A 19572-nucleotide genomic window follows, 5' to 3' on the forward strand; every position below is an offset into this window, starting at 1 on the left:
AAAATCCTGACATAGTCCTTCAATTTTTGAAGTACTTGACTTTTCTCTTTTAGCAGGTAGTATACCTGGAGTAGTCATCTATAAAAGTCATCATGTATAAATTTCCACCCTGGGATGGCACTTTCATTGGCCCACAAAGATCTGTGTGAATCAATTCTAGAGGCTTTTTGGTTTTCCTCTCACTTTTCTTAGAAAATTTTGATTTCACACTCTTGGTCTATACAGCACACACATTTCTCTGCACAATTGCATTGTCTCATTTTAATACCTCTAGCCAAATTCTCTTTCTCTAGAGCAGTTACTCTTGCTAAGCTCGCATGTCCCATTCTTCTATGCCAAATATGCAAATATTCAGAATTACTGGATTCCTTGACCACATTTGCAGGCACAGCTTCAAGGTATTCTAAATGTAAAAGTCCATCTTTCAGTTTTGCAGTGCAACATATTTCTCCTTCATCCGGAACGTGGAAAAATTCTCCACTCACCTCCCAGTTCCATTATTTTAGTAGCACTTATTAAGTTGTCTTTAAAATCTGGTACATATAGACAGTCTTTAAGTTCAAGCTCCCTTTCTCCTTCTGGCGTTTTGCAAAGCAGCTTCACTATGCCTATTCCTTGAGAAAGGAACGTTTGCCCAGATGCTGTTAATACTTTTTGCTTGTGACTTTCAAAACTTTTAAACAGGTTTTTATCAATTACAAGATAGTGTCAACAAGCATATAGATAGAGGTGATCCAGTGGACATAGTGTACTTAGACTTTCAAAAAGCGTTTGACAAGGTACCTCACCAAAGACTTCTGAGGAAGCTTAGCAGTCATGGAATAAGAGGAGAGGTCCTCTTGTGGATAAGGAATTGGTTAAGAAGCAGAAAGCAGAGAGTAGGAATAAACGGACAGTTCTCCCAATGGAGGGCTGTAGAAAGTGGAGTCCCTCAAGGATCGGTATTGGGACCTGTACTCTTCAACTTGTTCATTAATGACCTAGAATTAGGAGTGAGCAGTGAAGTGGCCAAGTTTGCTGACGACACTAAATTGTTCAGGGTTGTTAAAACAAAAAGGGATTGCGAAGAGCTCCAAAAAGACCTCTCCAAACTGAGTGAATGGGCGGGAAAATGGCAAATGCAATTCAATATAAACAAGTGTAAAATTATGCATATTGGAGCAAAAAATCTGAATTTCACATATACGCTCATGGGGTCTGAACTGGCGGTGACCGACCAGAAGAGAGACCTCGGGGTTGTAGTGGACAGCATGATGAAAATGTCGACCCAGTGTGCGGCAGCTGTGAAAAAGGCAAATTCCATGCTAGGGATAATTAGGAAAGGTATTGAAAATAAAACAGCCGATATCATAATGCCGTTGTATAAATCTATGGTGCGGCCACATTTGGAATACTGTGTACAGTTCTGGTCGCCTCATCTCAGAAAGGATATTATAGAGTTGGAAAAGGTTCAGAAGAGGGCAACCAGAATGATCAAGGGGATGGAGCGACTCCCTTACGAGGAAAGGTTGCAGCACTTGGGGCTTTTTAGTTTAGAGAAAAGGTGGGTCAGAGGAGACATGATAGAAATGTATAAAACTATGCATGGCATTGAGAAAGTGGATAGAGAAAAGTTCTTCTCCCTCTCTCATAATACTAGAACTTGTGGACATTCAAAGAAGCTGAATGTTGGAAGATTCAGGACAGACAAAAGGAAGTACTTCTTTACTCAGCGCATAGTCAAACTATGGGATTTGCTCCCACAAGATGCAGTAATGGCCATCAGCTTGGATGGCTTTAAAAGAAGATTAGACAAATTCATGGAGGACAGGGCTATCAATGGCTACTAGCCGTGATGGCTGTGCTCTGCCACCCTAGTCAGAGGCAGCATGCTTCTGAAAACCAGTTGCCGGAAGCCTCAGGAGGGGAGAGTGTTCTTGCACTCGGGTCCTGCTTGCGGGCTTCCCCCAGGCACCTGGTTGGCCACTGTGAGAACAGGATGCTGGACTAGATGGGCCACTGGCCTGATCCAGCAGGCTGTTCTTATGTTCTTAAGATGTGAGATGGATCCTGAATCAATTAAAAATCTGTTTTTATAATCATCTTTTCTTTCATCAGACACATGGTAACTAGAAACCTTTGTTTTTGCCTTTCTCTGCCCAGCGGCTTCTCTCACTTCAGTCTGCCTTTGTTTAAAGTCAGCCTTTGCTGCCATCTGACACCTAGGGCAATCCCTTTGAAGATGGTTTAGAGATCTGCATATGAAACAGAACTTCCTTCTCTGTCTCTTGCCCTCCTGTTGATTCGGGCAATGGCTGCTATTCTTTGTTTGCTTGTTTCTGCCCATAGTAAGGTTTGCCTCTTGAGACGGACTATGTTCTTCCTGTCTCTCCTTAAAATCTCGATCCTTTAAATATGATATGATCTGACTCATGTTTTGGTCAGAATTCTCTAGCACACAGGAAATTAATTTATGACGCTCATGGAGAGAGCTCAGGAGTAGTGCCTTTTTTATTTCATCAGCCAAATTTACCGGCCCATGGGCTTCCTCACCAGCAGAATGGCTGCCTGTAGGCAAGGGGTCTTGTATTTCCCCCCCAGTCTTAGTTTTCTGTAGTCTAGCGTTTAGCTTAAGGTGGGTCAAGGGACGGTCAATGTGGGCCAATGTGAGCTCAGAGCCACCTGGTGCCTAATCTGAGGTTGCATTTCAGTCTGATGCTCGGCCAAGAATGCTGTGTGATGCTGGGAAGGTGCTTTGTTAATCAGATAGTGTAGATCTTGGAGCAATTAAAGCGATGATTTAATTCTTTGTAGTAATTAATTGCCATTACTGTGCTTGTAAACATGTATCCTATAAATATGCTCTCTGTTACCTAGTTCTGGGTTCAGCCTGGTCCATGTTCATGCAGAGCCTGGCAGCCTGTTCCACTTTATTGGGTACACCTGCTGGTTGAAAGCTACTCAATAAACTTTATCTCCTTTTAAGTAAACCTGCTGGATGATCTGGCTCATTCGTATCTCTGGTATCTTTGAAACTTGGAAGTCCCTTGGCCAAGTCCCCCCACATCTCTGAAGGTCAGTGAGCAGCTTTGTAAATTTTTGAATATGCGTATTCAGGCTGCCTCTTTCAGCAGTCTCCTTTAGAGAAAACAACTCCTTGTAAAGGTACATGACGTGATTCTTCGACTTTCTTTTATATATTCCTTCTAGCTTCTCCCACATTTGTTTTACATTGTTACATCCTATGCAAACATTTAGTGCCTCATCTGATAATGCAGAAATAAGCAGAGACTTCACTTTTGCATGCTTATGTCTCCAGGATACTGTAGCAGCTTCATCCTCTGTCAAGGGTACAGGATCAGTCAGGATCCCGTTTAAATCTTCCCCTTCAAGGATCGCAGTGAACTGAAGATTCCACACCACATAATTATCCTTCTCCAGCCTTGGGATGCGTCTCTCAAGCATTGATACTTCAGCCACCCTTTCCTATCTTTTGTTCTGCTTTCCTTTCTCTAACTTGGTCTCCCTTTTATTGATTTCTTTTTATAGCTTCTAGGCACAACTTGCAATTCAACTTAGTTTACTGGACCGATAACCCTTGTTGTGTAAATTTGTATATTTGTTCAGCAGAGAACAACAGCGGTCTGAAATGCGTGTGTGCCAGTGTGTGTGTTTACCTAAGAAAGCAAGCTTTACCCTGCATTGAGATCACTGAGACGTAAGACTTAGTAAAATAAGAAAAGCTACTTTATTTATAGAAATACATATTAGATAGGAAAGGCATACCTAGTTCTAACTAACTAACTAAGTTGGAGGTGCAAAGCCCAAGCTTGGTTAGTTGCCCTCATGGCCAGGAGAGAGAGAGAGAGCAGAGACAAAGGTGTCTCCTCTCTCTCAGACAGAGAAGAGAAGAGAAGAAAGGGCAGAAGGAGGAGGGGCAGATAAGCTTCCCTTAAGACATATCAGTCTAACAACGGAAGGAAGTCAGTCAGAGCATCACAGGTAAAGGTAGTCAAGCCTAGCCATCTGGAGGACCCTAACTCTATCTCCCTTCTGGAACATAAAAGAACAAAACAGGAGTTGCTCTTGCCCCACTTCCAACACTAACCAATAGATCAGCATTGCTGATGTATGAAAAAGCTTCCCAGCGATCTTAAGTGGGTGTTGAGTGGTGAGTCTACTATGCCTCTGGCCCCAAAGGAATCTTCAGTTTGCCCTAGCTGGGTTTTTAGCACTGCCTTGCAGTTATATTAACTAGGGGAAGGTTAAACTGTGAAGTCGGGTTCTGCGTCTAAGGGCTACGGAGGGTAGAAGATCCATGGTTGGGTTTCTTACTGTTTTTAGCAGAAGTTGGAAAGCAGCTGCAGCCTGTGTGTTAACCCTGCCCACCATTTCCCTAATTGAAATCCCCCACCCCTTGAGCTGCTATTTGCCCATGGGCACCTGTATGTTTTCCCCTGCGGGATAAATAGATACTTGAGTTGTGGAGAAATGATGCTGCAGGTGGGAAAAATTAATACCCCAGCACTGCAGTCCTGATCAGATACCCCCACCTCCAATAGGTGCTTTTGCCTTGTTCTTTTTAAAAGTCAAATCTGATTACATCTTCCACAACCTCATATAGTTATGGATTTGGTTAGAAATTCCACCTTAGTTGGCATGTTCTGATCACTTATGTGTATTTTCTGGAAAGATATTTGGATGCCTATAATGGTTTGGGATATGGTTTATCATGTTTGGCTTCATGAAGTAAACAAAAGTATATAAATATCCCAGTATTTATTTTATCAATAGTCAGAAGTATTTGAACTGAAATATTTTATTAGAGGAAAAATATCCAATTGAGTGCATTCAGGTTATTGGTTTAAATCTGGAAATCATCTTTATTTGAATACTTGTAAATATTATAAGCTATGATAACTCAGTGTACATTTCTTGACAATCTTCAAATATAAAGAAAGATATAAGTAACTGAAAAGAACTATGCATTTATATTGATTACTAGTAGCATTGTACTGGGAGTTGCTTGGGAATTCCAAGAAACCAAAAATTCAGTTCAGTTTTGAAAGATTCAGTCTGCCATCTTGATTCAAAATGGTGTCCGATTGTATCCCTTTGGGGAAGGGCCATAGCTCAGTGTTAGAGCATCTGCTTTGCATGCAGAAGGTCCCAGGTTGAATCTCCAGGTAGGGCTGGGAGAGAATCCTGGCTAAAAACCTGCTCCTTGTTCTCAGGAACCATTATGCCAAATTTGGTTACAATATTGGTTTTGGTCATCTGGAAAGAAAATCATTACAAATTTTGAAACTGCTCTGTTTTTGTTCATTATGTTACTTGTTGTTATGTTGTTGTTGTATGCCTTCAAGTCGATTACGACTTATGGCGACCCTATGAATCGGCAACCTCCAGTAGTATCTGTTAGCAACCACCCTGTTCAGATCTTGTAAGTTCAGGTCTGTGGCTTCCTTTATGGAATCAATCCATCTCTCTTTGGCCTTCCTCTTTTTCTACTCCCTTCTGTTTTTCCAAGCATTACTGTCTTTTCTAGTGAACCCTGTCTTCCCATTATGCGTCCAAAGTATGATAACCTTAGTTTCATCATTTTAGCTTCTAGTGATAGTTCTGGTTTAACTTGTTCCAACATCCAGTTATAAGTCTTTTTCTCAGTCCATGGTATGCACTCCAACACCACATTTCAAATGAGTTGATTTTTCTCTTCTCCACTTTTTTCACTGTCCAGCTTTCACATCCATACATGGAGATGGGGAATACTATGGTCTGAATGATCCTGACTTTAGTGTTCAGTGATACATCTCTGCATTTGAGGACCTTTTCTAGTTCTCTCATAGCTGCCCTCCCCAGTCGTAGCCGCCTTCTGATTTCTTGGCTATTGTCTCCATTTTGGTTAATGACTATGCCAAGGTATTGATGATCCTTGACTAGTTCAATGTCTTTATTGTCAAGTTTAAAGTTACATAAATCTTCTGTTGTCATTATTCATTATGTTACTAATTACATTTTATGAAACAATTTATTTTTAGAAATTGTTTTCCTTGGGGGGAAAATATAGTAATGAAAAACCTTCTGCCCAGCCTTACTAGTTCTGGTACAGTAATATTTATGAAGCCTGTCTGGGGTTGAAAAAGCACGTTACTACTCCTGGGGGTATTGGAATTGGATGGGGTTAGTGGGGAAGAGAGAGCCAGCGTGGTATAGTGGTTAAGGTGTTGGACTACGACCTGGGAGACCAGGGTTCGAATCTCCACATAGCCATAAAACTCACTGGGTGACCTTGGGCCAGTCACTGCCTCTCAGCCTTATGAAAACCCTATTCATAGGCTTGCCATAAGTCGGAATCGACTTGAAGGCAGTACATTTACATTTAGTGGAGAAGAAGACTTTAACCTTTAACTACTTCTGCAAATGTAGTTTGACACTGTACTGCGCAGGTGTGTGTGTGTGTGTGTGTACACATTTGAAGTATTTATCATTCTTCATTTGCATTACCTTAACTCTGTAAGGTCATTCATTGGCGATCACTCGTGGCTGAGTAAGATTGTCTTCCAAGATAAGGTCTTTAACAGTGGGTCCGTAAGTGACTGTGGAGGCCAATTCTGGATCCACACAGCCTCCCACAGTGAGGACATAGGTTTCCAGATAGAAGATGGTCACAATGAGGATTTGTTTGATGTGCCTTTTGCTTGTTTGTCTCGTTCGCCCTGTGTTCATGCTTCTTCGAAGTCCATAGCACCTTTGATAATAGCCGACCTCCATTTCGGATGTTCACGTGCCAAGACTTCCCAGTTCTTGATGTTCATGTTACATTTTTTTAGATTCGCTTTAAGAACAACTTTAAACCTCTTTTGCTGTCCACCCATATTCTGTTTTCCATCCTTAAGTTGGGAGAAAAGTAGCTGCTTTGGAAGACGGTGATCAGTCATTCGAACAACATGGCCGGTCCAACGAAGTTGATGTTGAAAGATCATTGTTTCAACACTGGTAGTCTTTGCTTCTTCCAAAACGCTAACATTAGTCTGTCTTCCCAAGTAATTTGCAGAATTTTCCGGAGGCAGCGTTGGTGGAATCTTTCAAAAGGTTGGAAGTGGCATTTATAAATGGTCCATGTTTCACAGGCATACAGTAAGTTTGGTAGTACAATGGCTTTGTAAATGAGCATTTTGGTCTCCCTGCAAATATCCCGATCCTCGAACACTCTACGCTTCATTTGGGAGAATGCGGTACTCGAATTTCAGCATCGATGTCAGCTTTTACAGAGAGATGGGTGCCAAGATAGGGGAAGTGATCACCGTTCTCCAGCGACACACCATTAAGCTGGATTGATGGTGCTGCAGAGGGACTGGTTCACCCCTGTTGATGCAGCACTTTGGGCTAGTAATTATTATCATATTGTAGTTGGGAGGCTGAGGGAAAAGTGGGTTGCCTGAGGTGAAAGTAGGTCTGAGGACTTGATTGGCTTGTTTTTCAGTCATATTGGGGTGCCCAGCCTCATAGAGGGATCAGAGTTTAGGGGCATAATGTATGGATGAGGCCCTGCATTCACTCCCGGTATGTCCAGTTAAAGGTTCCCTGGGGGCAGCAGGGCTGGGGACGACCTCTGCCTGAGGTGTTTGATGCCATCCATGGTTGACAAAGCTGGGCTAGATGGATGAGTGGTCCTACTCACCCCATTCTCTATGCATGAGAGTGTCATATATTTATATGTGTATGTTCTTACTCTGAAGTGTCCAAATTGTCAGCTACCAATGAGCATCTGTGCCCTGATTCCTGAGTAGTAGTTCCATCCCCAGGATAAACCCCATGGCTGGCTTCATTCTGTTTACCAGGCCTCCGTGATAGGATTTATTCCTGGTAAACTTCCTCCAAGTTGTTTTCCCTCCTAATGTTGCAGTGAGTGGGAGGATCGGCATTTCCTCTTGTAAACCCCCCATAGGATCTGAGCTCTGGGATGATCCCAGTCTGAGACTTGCTCTCAGCCAAACTCTCATTCGTTGGCCAGCCAACCAGCCATTATTCCTGCCAGATGGTCTGTTCCCTGGAAGCAACAGCTTGTTCTCAGTGTTGAATTGTTGTGCTTCTTGTGCTATTGGCCAATGGCTCTGACGCCCTTATGTTAGTACGAGCTGGTGGGTCCCTAGTAGCTTTAGATCACTGCCTTGCTGTTTCAACAACGAGCCTCAACACTCTCCTTCTGCTTATGGACCTCCACCCCCTTGCAAAAATAAAGCTGGGCAATGGGATAGCTGTGATGGAGCATCTTATTATCTTGTTAGAGTTTGTGTAGTGTTGTAGAGAACATGAGGCGGGGAGTTCTTAGTTAAAATCTCTTTTCCGCCATAAACTTGCAAATGATCTTGGGAAATCTACATTTCTCTCCCCTGGCTCCTTCATATGCAGTATGGACAAAAATACTGACCTCACTTTAAAAGGATGTTGTAAGAGTTATTCATATAAAACTTGATGTGGTTAGCTGCAAGATAGTTATGCAGAATTATCTTGATGACATATTCTTGATATATCTTGTATTTGAATTATGTAAGCTAATCAAAGTGGAGATAGTTACGTCTCTCATCCTAGCAAGGATGTGGAATGGTTAAAGGCTTTTGTCCCTTGAGAACCTCTGCACAGTAGTTGTTGCTGAAATGTTTTTAGAGAGAAGACTTGATCAATAGAGACCCTAGCGAGCTATATTCCTTTGCTTTCATCTCTCTGTCCTCTGCTGCTTGGAGTTCTTGCAAGTGTAGGGATACCCACTTCTTATCCTGGCTTATGTGTGCCTTAGCACCACAGTTCAGTGCCTAGGAGACCATGTAGGAAGGGTGATAGTGAGCACACATAAGAAGCCAGTTTAGGTGGGCCATTCTACTGTCAGAAAGAAATGGTGATGTTTTCAAGCCTTTCTTCCTCTTTAGGGATCCCTTTCCACGTTGGGTTTATTTTACAAACTTCCATCAGGCTCTCATCTGATAACAGCAAGGGAGAAGCGCATTTGTCATATGAGTCTGCTTCCTCAGGGTTGGCTTATATATATATATATATATATATATGACATTGAGGTTCTCAGTCATAAATGAGGATGAGAGTGTTGGGAGAACTACTTGGCTGTTGATGATATGAAGTCATTTTTGGAAACGGCAATCGTTCTGCAGACCAGAATGTTGCAACAGTGGATTATGTGACACAAGGAACTGTGCAGTGTGAAAGCTGCTTCTATGTGACTTCTGAAATGTATTGTTTCTTCTCTTATGTGACTGCAAGTACATGAAGTGAAATACCGCTCGGTTGCCCTCTGGGCTGCTTTTTGGAAGCAGAAAATTATCCTAGAGACCTGTTCTAACTTGCCACAAAGAGTGTGAAGCTGCTACTTTTAGTGGCAAAAGGTCCCATCTGTCAAGGTTTGTTTAAATTTTCCAAGGGGCTCCTCACTCTCTTTAACATGCTTGGTTTGAATTTGATGTTAAGTCATCCCTCACTAACCCTGCAAAGCTTCCAGTTCCCATGATGTGATTCTTCCCACCCCTGCCGAGTTTGCTTGTTTCTAGGGTGTCTAATTGAAGAAGCTGAGAGCAATGCTGTCAGGAGTCTAGACCAAGAGACTAGCATCCTAGCAGGGTCACCCAAGGTGGAATAGTGAAAGCTGAGACACCAGACTAAGATGCATCCAGACTCAAGGCAATGGTAAACCACCTTTGAATATCTTTTGCCATGAAAACCCTATGAATAGACTATCCAAAATGCAACACGAAATAGTGCTGGAAGATGAGACCCCCACATCAGATGGCACTTATTGAGTTACTGGTGACGAACAGAAGACAAGTGTGAGTAGTGCTGGCTCAAAGCCGAAAGAAAGCCCAGAGGCTGATGTGCACAGATGCGAAAGGAGAGTCTGGAGTTGTACAACATACACAATAGGAATATGGAATGTGAGAAGCATGAACCAGAGAAAGTTAGAAATTGTCAAAAGAAATGGAACATATCAATATTACAATACTTGGTGTGAGTGTATTAAAATGGATGGTAATGGGACACTTTCAATCAGGCAACTACAAAATATTTTATGCAGGAAATGATAAATTAAGAAGAAATGCTGTAATAGTGAGAAGTGATGTAGCAAAAGCAATTAGGAGCTATAACGCAAAGTCTGAGCAAGTGATATCAATGAGACGTAAGGGGAAACCTAGTAACATAACCATCATCCAAGTCTATGCTCCAACAGCAAACACAGAAGATGGAGAGATTTTATGCAGAAGAAATTGATCACACACAAAAACGGGATGCTCTATAATCATATAATCTATAATTCATAAAGAACGGAACAGAGAAGAACTAGAAATTGTGGGGAAATGGAGTTTAGGAGATAGAAATGAAGCAGGAGAAAGACTTATTGAATTCTGTGAAGCCAATGATTTGTTTCTTGCAAACACATTTTTTGAGCAACTGAAAAGACAACTGTACACGTGGACATCCCCAAATGTGCAATATAGGAATCAAATTGATTATATAATTGGAAGCAGAATATAGAGAAGTTCCATACTTTCTGCTAAGACAAGATAAGGAGCAGACTGTAGTACAGATCACAAACTGGTAATATGGAAAATCAGAGTAAAGCTAAAGAACAACAAAGCAATTATAATGCCAAAATACCATTTAAATAATATCCCAGAAGAATATAAATGTCAAATAAGGAACAGATTTGAGGCTTTAAACCTAGCTGATAGAGAACCAGAAGAACTATGGATTGAAGTCAGAGACATTATCAGGGAAGAATGCAAAAATACCTCTAATTAAAAAGAGAGAAAGACCTCAGTGGATGACTGACGAAATCTTAATATGGTTAAACATAGACAGAAAGCAAAAGGAGAGATAAATACAGTTAGAATCCTAAATGCAATACTACAGTGACTAGTACGTAGGGACAAAGAGAACTACTACAACAATTATTGTACAGAAATAGAGGTTAATAAAAAAAGGTAGAACAAGAGCCCTATTCTAAAAGAGAAATTTTCCAAAAGGGAAATTCAAACCAAGAGTAGGGATGTTGAATAATCAACAGGGGAACACACTCACTGACTGAGATAAAATAAAAAGAAAATGGAAGCAGTACACTGAATTATATAAAAGAGATGCAAGGATGACAGATTCATTCACGGAGGAACCATATGAAGAAGAACCAGACATATTAGAATGTGAGGTGAAAGCTGCTCTTAAAATACTTGGAAAAAACAAATTACCAGAAACAGATGGCATACCAATTGAGTTGCTACAAGCTACTGAGATGGAATCTGTCCAAATTTTGACAAAAAATTGTCAACAAATATGGAAAAGGAAACAATGGCCCACAGACTGGAAGAGTTCGATATACATCCCAAGAAAGGGGACACCAGGGAATGCAGTAATTGTCGAACTGTTGCCTGAATCAGGGCCGGTTCTAAGGGGCGGACAGGTTGGGCACTGGCCTGAGGGCCCTGCAGCTACAGGAGCCCCTGGGGGGGCCCTCCACTCCCCTTGTGTGATCTGCGGCACGAGCCATGCCGCGGATCAAAAGACAAAACCTTCCAAGCCACCCGCCATCCCCCCCGCTTCATCTACCTTTCTGCGCTGTTCTTTGCGGCTGCACGCACTGCGCACACAGGGTTGCCATCAATCAAGATGGCAGCCAAGGTTTCTGTAAGGGACTGAAGCCTCTGCCGCCATCTTAGTTGATGGCAGCAATGCGCACGCTGAATGCCATCAACCAAGATGGCGGCAGAGGATTCAGTCCCTAACGGAAACCTCAGTCGCCATCTTGATTGATGGCAATGCTGTGCGTGCAGTGCGCACAACCGCAATGAACAGCAGAGAAAGGTAGGTGAAGCGGGGAGGATGGCAGGGGGGTGGCAGGTGGCTCGGAAGGTCTTGTCTTGCGATCTGTGGGATCGCGGAAGGGGAGTGGAGGGGCCCGGGACAGGCTAATGCCGAAGGGGAGCGGAGGGGCCCTGGGCAGGCTAATGCCCAAGGGCTCCCACATTCCTGGAGCCGGCCCTGGCCTGAATATCCCATGCAAGTAAAGTAATGCTCAAGATTCTACAGCAAATGCTCTTACCATATATGGAGCAAGAAATGCCAGATGTCAAAGCTGGATTTAGAAAGGGAAGAGTCACCAGAGATCATATGGCAAACATATGTTGGATAATGGAGCGGACCAAGGAATTTCAGAAGAAAATCACCCTGTGCTTTATAGATTACAGTAAAGCCTTTGATTGTGTAGATCATGAAAAACTATGGAATGCTTTAAAAGAAATGGGGGTGTCACAACATCTGATTGTTCTGATGCACAACCTATACTGTGGACAAGAGGCTACTGTAAGAACAGAATATGGAGAAACCGATTGGTTCCCAGTTGGAAAGGGTGTGAGACGGGTGTATTTTATCACCCTATTTGTTTAATCTATATGCAGAAGATATGGGACGGAAAGCAGGATTGGACCAAGATGAAGGAGGTATGAAGATTGGAGGGAGAAATATCAATAATTTAAGATATGCAGATAATACCATACTACTAGCAGAAACCAGTAATGTTCTGAAAGGAATGCTGGTAAAAGTTAAAGAAGAAATCACAGAAGCAGGACTGCAGCTGAAGAAGACTAATGGCAACAAAAAAATTATGTAACTTCAAAGTTGATAATGAGGACATTGAACTTGTAAAGGATTATCAATACCTTGGCACAGTCATTAACCAAAATGGAGACGTAAGTCAAGAAATCAGAAGGGGAGGGCAGCTATGAGAGAACTAGAAACGGTTCTCAAATGCAAAGTTGTATCACTGCACACTAAAGTCAGGATTATTCTGACCATGGTATTCCCAATCTCTATGGATGGATGTGAAAGCTGGACAGTGAAAAAAATGGGTAAGCGAAAAATGAACTCATTTGAAATGTGGTGTTGGAGGAGAGTTTTACGAATACCATGGACCGCAAAAAAGAAATAACTGGGTGGTAGAAGTTGTTTCTCTCTCTCTCTCTCTCTCTCTCTCTTTTTGCGGTAGAAGTATAACTAAGATCCTCCATGGTGCAGAGTGGTAAGCGGCGGGAATGCAGCCGAAGCTCTGCTCATGGCTGGAGTTCGATTCCAACGGAAGGAGGAAGTCGAATCTCTGGTAAAAGGGGTCGAGGTCCACTCAGCCTTCCATCCATCCGTAGTTGGTAAAATGGGCACCCGGCATATGCTGGGGGGTAAAGAAAGACCGGGGAAGGAACTGGCAATCCCACCCCATATATATGGTCTGCCTAGTAAACGTCGCAAGACGTCACCCTAAGAGTCGGAAACGACTCACACTATAAGTGCGGGGACACCTTCACCTTTACCTTTTAGAAGTATAACTAGAAGCTAAAATGATGAAACTGAGGTTATCACACTTTGGACACATAATGAGAAGGCAGGATTCACTAGAAAAGACAATAATGCTGGGAAAAATAGAAGGGAGTAGAAAAAGAGGAAGGCCAAACAAGAGATGGATTGATTCCATCAAGGAAGCCACAGACCTGAACTTACATGATCTGAACAGGGTGGTTTATTGCAGATGCTCTTGGAGGTTGCTGATTCATAGGGTCGCCATAAGTTGAAATCGACTTGAAGGTACACAGGGTCTCTACTCAGCTTCTCTATCTCTTGCTTCAAACATAGAGAGCAGCATGAGTCAGTTGAGCAACTTCCAAGATATAATTGTTGCAGTAGCGTATAACCGAGGGTCATACTAGACGTTACAGTGGCAGCCACATTTCTTTGCTTACGTGTCACATAAAACTGCCCCTCCCCAAGTACCCGCACCCCAGTGAGCTGCAGCTGCCTAACCCAGTGCAGTTAAAAGGAAAAAAGTTGTGCAATGCAATAAACTTGCTGTGGGAGGCATTTAAGGGGGTAGTGACAATCATCTGTGCTGTGGGGCAGCACTGACACATGCAGTGCAGTTGTTTTGCCTGTTGGGGTGTAGGAAGAGGTGCCTGGCTGGGTTACAAGTGGCCACCATCTTTCCCCCTCAAATGCCTCTGGGCCGGGCCCTCATGTAGTATTGCAGAAGGATGTTACATCAGGCATGAGACCTTGAGGCATTTGGGGTGGGGGAAGATGATGGCTTCTGCACCTGCCCAGCCTGATGCTTTTCCTTCTGAGTGCTGGGTTTTTAAATTTCAGTTTTTTGGTGGTTATTTTTTCAATGGTGGCATCCATTGTGGTGAGCACTCCAGGGCCCTGGCACTTGCCTGACCATGCCACATGCTGACACCAAAACTGTTTTTCATTCTTATCTCCTATCTACATCATTCCTTTGTTTTGATAAAGAAGCCATGCCTCGTTTGCCCCTAAAGTTCTCTATGAAGAATCTGTTATTTGTTTGTTTCTACAGTTGACGCTAAGGTTTGTCCCTATGTGCATCCCACCAAATGCAAGTGTAGCTTCTCTAACGCAGAGGTTTTTCCAAAATTATCTGCTTACAAGTTCAAGTACGTAATGCAGATAATTTTGGAAAAACCTCTGCTTCAAGAGCTTCTTATCTGCAGCAGAATGGAGGCTTGTGGGACAAACTCCACTCCAAAGTAGAATAACTTTTCTTCTTGCCCTCTTAAAGAGTGAATATTAGCAAGCTCCAAGCCCTTTGCTACCTTTTGGGAAAGGTGCTCTAGTGACAGAGCTTAGAATCCAGGAGCTCTATTCCTGATAAATGTTGAACCACCACTGCTGAAGTGCACATGAAGCTGCCACCTTGCTGAAGCTAGGTGGGCTTGGGTCTGGTCAATGCCTGGGTGGAAGACTGCTCAAAACCCCATGGACATTGCCTTGAACTCATAATGGAAGAAAGGTGGGAAATAAATGCATTTTAAATAACAGACAGCAGTAGATATGCCTGTGTCTACTTCCAGAAATAAATGTATCTTTAATTTGGTCCTCTTTGCTCCTGTTAATCTCCAAGTGATGTTGGGAATTTGCTTTCCCCAGGATTCTTGGAAAATTTTGAGCAGTTTCTTTGGATCCTTAGAGCTCTTCAGCTCTAATGTTCTGAATGATTCATTTTCTTCTCTCTCCCCCTGCAAGTTGGATCATTAGTTCATGTGTTCAAAATTCCTGTACTCAGAGTAGCTCTGTAACTGCAGCCATGTTGTGGAAATGTAGCCCTGTTGGTGGTTCTGCTGGACCTCTTGGTGGCTTTCCCTACCGTTCACCTCGGTATCGTTCTTGGCTGCTTTGCCAAGATGGGATTTGGGAGCATGGTGTTACAGTGGCTCTGTTCCTTCCTGGAGGGCCAGCTTTAGAAGTTGATGCTGCGTGACTCCTGTTTAACGCCCTGGACATTGGTTGCCCTATGGTGTTCCTTAAGGGTTTTTTCTTGCCCTGTGCTATTTAACATCTTGAAACCACTGGGGAAGGTCACTTGGCATTTGGGAATTTCAGTTTTCTTGATGGTGCCTATCTCTGTCTCTCTATTTCATCTTATTTCAGAGAGCCTGTGGAGGTTCTGAATGTGGAGACTACCGCCTAGAGGTGGTAATGGACTGGATGTGATAAAATAAACTGAAAGTCTGGAAAAAACTGAGGTGCTGACTCAGTACAGTACAGCTGACTCAGGAATTGGGGTTCAACCAGTGTTGGGTAGGGTAACACTTCCCTTGAAATGCAGATTTGAAGTTTGGCTGTTGTTGTGGACCCCTAGATGCCCAGGTCTCTGGTGTGTCAAGGAGTGCCTTTGTCCAGCTGTGACTGGTGCAACTACTATGCCTATCCCTGGAAAATGCTGTTGCTAGATTATTGCAATGTGGTCTGCATGTGGATGCCTTTGAAGAGTCCTCAGAAACTTCAACTAGTCCAGAATGCAGTGGTCCAGTTGTTAACAGGGGCCACACATAGGAAGCATGTGACTACCTTATGGAAGCTAGTGCAGCTGTTTCACATTTGTTTCTCGGCACAGTTCAAAGTGCTCCTGGCGACCCAAATGCTTTAGGACTGCAAAACCTGAAGAACCTTACTTTCTCCTGTGTGGATTTGCTGACCTGTTGAGATGATTGTTGGAGGCCATCCTGTATGTCCCAGTATACCCAGAAATATGTTTATGGGACTATGGGGAGAACCTTTCACTAGCTGTGCCTAAGCTTTGGGACTCTTTTTGAGGGAAATCCATCTTTCTTCCTAATTGCACGCACGCGCACACACACGCTGTTCTGTGGGATTGGTTTTAACTTTCTCTGGAGTTTTGATTAGTTTTTATTGCTGCTGTATTTTCTGCTTTTCTTCTGCTTTTAGATTGTAATAAATACTTCACATTGTTAATTTCTTACTGTATGTTTGTTAGCCACTTTGAGCTCTTCAGAAGGAAGGTAGGGTGTGTTAACAAGAGCCAGATGTTCCACACCAGTGCCTCTCCTTATGGAAGCCTTGCTTTGTGAGTTCCCTCCCTCTAAAGGCGGGGTTGGGAAGAATTGCATGACTGAGAAGACTTTGGTGTGGAGTTCCTGGCTCAAGTTGTTCCCTCCACACATGGCTGTGGCAATGGGGCCACTCCATATGGGAAAATTTTGAATGTTGAACCATTTAGTAGGGAAGGTGAGATGACATCTCTAATTAGAACAAGCAGTTGGAAACTTTCTGGTGCAGCAATGAGGACTAGAAATGTGCTTGCTTTTTTAAATGTAATCTGAGCTCCTTTGAAAACTGCATTCCACAGTGCATGACATACACAGAACAGAAAAGTAGCACTGTGTACTTTGGAATTCTTACTCCAAGGCTGACAGGCTCTCTTCTCCCTCCGGCTTGAAGAGTGGGAATTAGAAAGCTCCAATCCCAAAAGCATGCATGCAGAAATTTCAGTTTCTGGGTTGGTTGTGGTTTTGTGTGTGTGTAACCCATTGAATACCAGTTGTCTGGTAAGGCTCGTGAGTTCTTTTAACTTTCCCACTGCATGACCTTGGACAAGACCACATCCCCACTCTTGTGGTTCTAGCATATTTCTGTAGTTTTGCTGGAGGCTGCACGGGCCAGAAAGCTTGCAAAATATTTTAAGTGCCTTGGGACGGAAGATATTTAAGAGCCAAGTATTGATTCGCTGTCTCTCTGTCCACCATATAGCCTTGTTTCAGCTCTGTTAAACCTAGGATGTGGGTTTATAAGCAAAGCAGAGACTTAATCTCAGTATCCTTACACTTCAACCTTCAAGTCTGCATAGCACCAAACAAGTCAGTTTTGCTTAATTCCTTGAAGATTTCATTGTATCCTCTGTCTTATGATAAATTTAATGTTTTTATGCTCATCTTTCTCCCTTGTTCAAAGAATCAGTATTTAAAGAATCAGTCCTGATTCTGATCCTAGATGTTGGATGGCTGTACTTGACTCAACTATAGGGACACTAAAAAAGAAAAATCAGTTATTGCCATTTGACAGAATCTGACTTGCAGTCAGGGCCTTATCAATAGAGCCTTCAGGTAGGTCTGGTCTCCTTAAGGATACTGCATGCTCCCCTCCCTTACATTAATTTTTAAAAATGTGTGTCTTTCTATTCAGAGATATCTGTTATGCAGAGATGGCAAAATGTGCAGGCAGTGTTCTACTTCTTCCATAGGAAGAAAATCTCTTCCCATCTCCAGTGGGACCTAGGAATGACTGACAGACACATTTTAAAAAAGAAATTGTTAAAGCAATGTAATTAACTTTCAGATTGCAGCCTTAGACCATTTGTATTTAACTTTCCAGTTTGGGGTAGATTTGAGAGATCCTGCTATGTACTTGCTGACTGCAAAAGTATGTGTAAAGGTCTAACTTTGCCCAAATTCTTTAGGTTCCTGCCTAGCACTTCTAATGCCTAGAGCATGCAGGACTGACCTTACTAATAAAGTGGTTGGCTTGGACAGCAGAATTCACTAATGTTGCCAGTTTTCTCCTGCTAGCGCCTGTCTGTCTGTATTCAAAAAGTGTGTGGTGTCACTTCACCTACTCAGCTGAGGTGAAAAGGCAAAAGTCACTAAGAGGTGAGCCACCTCAGATGTATCCCCTCTCTCTCCATTCACCACTAGCCTTGTTGTCCGAGAGAAGACAAAACTAGCAATGGTCATGGTACCTTCACTGTAGCCCTATCTATGTGTTATGCTTGGGCCAGTAGTCTGCACAGAAGATATGGCAATTGTCATTCAAGTGTTGCTTGCTCTTTGATGGAAAGCCATCTTATTGCATAGTATGGTACATTGCAGTTTTGCCTGATGCGCTTCAACCAAAAGTAAATATGTTGAGGTGCTATGGTGTTGTAGACCCTATTTTTGGCAACTGAGCACTGAGAAATTACACTGCTAAATGGCACTTTGTCCCTCCTTTCCTTGTGAATCTCCCATCACTGCTAGTGAACAGCAAGTGGTTTTCTTTTCTAGAGCTGAGCCATATTTTAAGGATCTCTTCTGAAGTGGAGTCCATTATTTGAATCCGTCTTTTGCTAGGAGGTCTAACTTACTCAGGGAAATGGCATGAAAGCCGTTAAAATGATTCATTCTGGGCCTTGCTGGGATAGTTCTTTCCTGTTGGCCAGAATATTAGCATGTCATCCCAACTAGGGCTCATGGTTGAGTCAAACGTCGGCTTAGCTGAGCACAGCATGTGAGCAAAAAGGCCTGCGAAGGAGCAAAGTAGCTACAAGCTCGTCTTGGTGAGACTCCAGATTTGAGTGGTCCCAGTAAGACATAGTCTGGCTTACTGTGTCACAAGAACCAGGGCATTTTTGACATTTAACTATGACTTTGCATTAAATGCAAACACAGGGACCACATGGAACTGGCTTGCTTTGAACTGATTTTAGATGTGATGATAGGAATGTCTTTGAGGAGAATTGTGTAGGCTTATCCTTGTCTTTAATTTATATAAACACATTTTAAAGAGTAGAAAACAAAGTTCTTATGAGATACCAATTCTGACATCCATTATAAAGCACAAACTGTTTTGTAAGCAACCACAGTTAGCAACATTACAAGAGACTGATGTGAGGCGGGGCAGGGAGGGGCTTGACTTTAGCATATGCCAACCATATCCTTGTGAGCATGTTACCAAATGCACAGTCCTGTTTTTGTCTTGGGCTACAAGGCCGCTGTTAAGCTTGTTTTGCATTGAGTCCTAATCTGTGGAAAGAATGTAAGATGGGGAAACCATGAACATTAGGGTTAAATGGTCAGTAGCATGCAGGACAAGGGCCCTATCGGCACTATACATTTAAATCAACATCATACCACTTTAAACAGTCACAGCCCACCCACCCCAAGACTCCTAGGGACTGTGGTTTGTTAAGGGTGCTGAGAGTTGTGTGGAAACCTCTGCTCCCCTCACAGAGCTACAATTTTCAGAGTGGTTTAACAGTCAATCCCTCTTGTTGTGGAGGAAGCCATAACTATTCAAGTGATATGATATTGCTTTAATAGTGCAGACGAGAACAAGAAAAAGTAGTTGCGGGAGAAGGATAAACACTTGCAACAGACAACTCAGGTTTTGCCCCTGAATGTTGGAAGCATTGAACAGTCCCACTCTGGCTACAAAGTGCTCCACATACTCCTTTGCATCTCTGAGCACTTGAAGCTTGCT

At 42.8% G+C, this 19572-nt stretch overlaps 1 protein-coding gene across 4 annotated transcripts in view; it reads left to right on the forward strand.

Annotated features, from left to right (window-relative positions):
* The window catches only part of TRIP10 (thyroid hormone receptor interactor 10), a 124780-nt gene that overhangs the window by 30117 nt on the left and 75091 nt on the right, over window positions 1-19572 (forward strand). The window lies entirely within an intron of this gene.

Source organism: Rhineura floridana, chromosome 1 (genome assembly GCF_030035675.1).
Source record: "Rhineura floridana isolate rRhiFlo1 chromosome 1, rRhiFlo1.hap2, whole genome shotgun sequence".
In the NCBI taxonomy this organism is placed as follows: Eukaryota; Metazoa; Chordata; class Lepidosauria; order Squamata; family Rhineuridae; genus Rhineura; species Rhineura floridana.